Below are 2,843 nucleotides of genomic sequence, written 5' to 3'. Positions count from 1 at the left end.
ATTTACTACCAATGTTCATTGCTCTTTTAATACAATTCTTCCTTCGTACTCCTTCCACTGAAAGATTTGACTGGGTTTGGACAGGGGCTGCTCAGATTTCCCTTGAATCCCAGATCACCTTCAAGGTTAACAAGCAGCATCACCGAAGCAAATGTTTTTCCTAGTATGATCTGTACACTTGTTTTACCACACCAAAAAGCAGATTAATCATATCAAATTCTATGTATACAACTGTAAACAATCATATTCTAGTTCTTGGTACCAGTAATTTAAATCCAATCTGTGCTTTAGGTTTGATATTTCATATGCTTAATGATGTATACAATGTTACTTCTGGATGACACCTCCCCAGATGATAATGATATCTAGGGGTATCTTAAGGCAGTGTCATACATATATATATATATGTATGACAAATATATACAGTACACAAATTCAGGGCCCAAATCCCTTTAAAATCTAGTTATCATTTCTATGGTTTTAGGCACCTAAGACTTCTGGCCCATGTTACTATTACAGTGAGATTAATGTGTTAACTGTACAATAAATAGTAACAGTCCTACATCTGCAGCTGATTTATGGTGCCATAAAGTAGCAAAACAGTCACAAAGTTGTTCTGCACAATATGGGGAACATCTTTATGGCTTATTTGTATAGTGCTATAAATTGTATGTGTAGCATGGCTAGACTGAGGGTTGTTCCAGGCTTGAGGTTGACAATCAGCTGATTGTTAGCCCTGCCCCAGCGAAGCCGAGGTCTCAAACTGAACCTGGGGCTGTCTGGGGTCAGTGATAACAGTCAGCTGACTCTTAGCCCTGGCCCTTGACAAGCTCAGGTCTGGAAGTGGCTTTGGGGTGGGGGCAGCCCCAGGGCTGGGGCAGAGCCAACTCTGCATCATGAGCAGGTCCAAGGAGGTGATCCTCCCCCTCTATGCAACATTGATCAGGTCACAATTGGAGTACTGCGTCCAGTTCTAGGTGCCACACTTCAGAAGGGATGTGGACAGCATCAAGAGGGTCGTCTATAAACTTACCAGACGGTGGCCGTCTATAAACTTACCAGTGGGGACCAGCAGGGAATGGGAGAGACCCTGTTCCCCTGAGCACTACCAGGACTAGGAATAACAGCCATAAGTTGACCGAGAGTAGGTTCAGGCTGGACATCAGGAAGCACTGCTTCACAGTCAGGGCGGCTAGGATCTGGAACCAACTTCCAAGGGAAGTGGTGCTTGCTCCTACCCTGGGGGTCTTCAAAAGGAGGCTTGATAATCACCTAGCCAGGGTCGTTTGACCCCAGCATCCTTTCCTGCCCATGGCAGGGGGTCAGACTTGATGACCTGCTCAGGTCCCTTCTGACCCTACCAACTATGAACTATGATCTGCAGGATCAAGCTAGGAGGGACTCTGCAGTGGTACAATTTGGATGAGAAGAATTTTATGCCCCAGCCTCAACATCACCATGCCAGGCATGCATTTTAGGTGGCACAGTGTTTGGGTTGGGGCATAAAATTCTCCCAATCCTAATTGCACCATTCTTTTAACATCTGCCAGGGGCCTAGATCACAAAACATGACTAAATAGGCTATTGATCCTTAGTGAATGGAAACGCCTTCCTGCAGCTCTGAGTCAAGCAACTAAGGCCTAAAAAGGTCTGGAATTTCAAAGACCCTTCTCCCCAGCATTTCCCTGTGGCTAGCTCTGTGCAGCTCCTTGCTTATCATGCTGGTCATTTTAGATTGCTGTTCTGAGGGACCTAGCTTTCTTTATGCACTGTGCACTGAGCCCAGACACTCTGTCTTCACAGGCTCTCAGAATCAAAAGCAAACAGCATCGAGAGGGTCCAAAGGAGGGCCACTTGCATGTGCTCTGGACTCTTTCAAGGAGAAGACAGCCAGAACACTATGCAAAGCCAAGTGCCCATGATGACAATCCAGCCACAAATGGCAGGACACTCCACTCAACAGCAGCAGCTGAAAACCCAGACCCCTGATCTGCTCCTCTGTACCACTCCTGGACCTCTCAGAACAAAAGAACTGGACAGGAAAGGTCCTGTCTCTGAGCTCTGGTCAACAACTGACCATGACAATGAACACCCTATTACTTCCTCAGCCACGGGTGCAAGTACGGTGCTGAAGATGCCACCGATGCTGCCTCCCTTCACATCCCTGGCCCTCACTCTCCACCTACCTCCTGGCTCTGCCCCGCCCCATGAATATTTGAATCCACAAACCCGGAGTTCACGAATAGTGAGGGTTTCCTGTACATGATCAACAGCAGCAGGTGCAAATGCTGAGCTGAAGATCCTGACCTTTGGTCAGCAAGCTCTTTTAAAGGGCTAAATCACCCCATTCGAGGTGATCAATCTTCACATAAGCATCCCTGTCAATCAGTCATCTTGTTACAAACTTTCATGCAGTCCACTTGTTCACCAATCAAAATCCCACTCACCTCAGAAGTGACACAGTCACTTAACTGTAAGTCATTCCAAACATCCCCACCACTTCTGCTATCTTAACCATGAATTCTTGGAAATGGATCCTAAGTCCATTACTGCAGAGAAGTGAACAGTTCACACTTTACTGGAACCTTTTTAACAGGATGTAACTGAAATGCTTCATTCTACACAATGTTCATAAATAACCCCACTAAACAGGAGGGAACAGGACACAACTGGTGTACCAGAACTCCGCCCTAACAAGAGAGGCCCTAGTGCATTCCCTAGCTCCACTCCTAGGCCCTCTGTCCCAGGGTGTTTGTGGAACATAGAGCTTCTCTAAGGTGGGTCCAATGACCTTATTTCCTAACTTGGTGTCTGCTGAGCAGGGTTGAATGGGTAGAGAGTCC

General features: G+C 46.5%; 1 long non-coding RNA gene across 1 annotated transcript in view; it reads right to left on the bottom strand.

The window, feature by feature from the left end:
• LOC109304654 overlaps positions 1 to 925 on the bottom strand; it is a 6,094-nt gene extending 5,169 nt beyond the window's left edge. The window contains exon 1 of the long non-coding RNA XR_002099440.1: positions 345 to 925. This is a non-coding gene — a long non-coding RNA (uncharacterized LOC109304654). The remainder of the gene's footprint in view (positions 1 to 344) is intronic.
• Between the last annotated feature and the right edge of the window lie 1,918 nt (positions 926 to 2,843).

This window comes from Gavialis gangeticus, unplaced genomic scaffold, assembly GCF_001723915.1.
Source record: "Gavialis gangeticus isolate Ggan-Ray unplaced genomic scaffold, GavGan_comp1, whole genome shotgun sequence".
Lineage (NCBI taxonomy): Eukaryota > Metazoa > Chordata > Crocodylia > Gavialidae > Gavialis > Gavialis gangeticus.
This window is presented reverse-complemented; position numbering and strand designations above follow the sequence as displayed.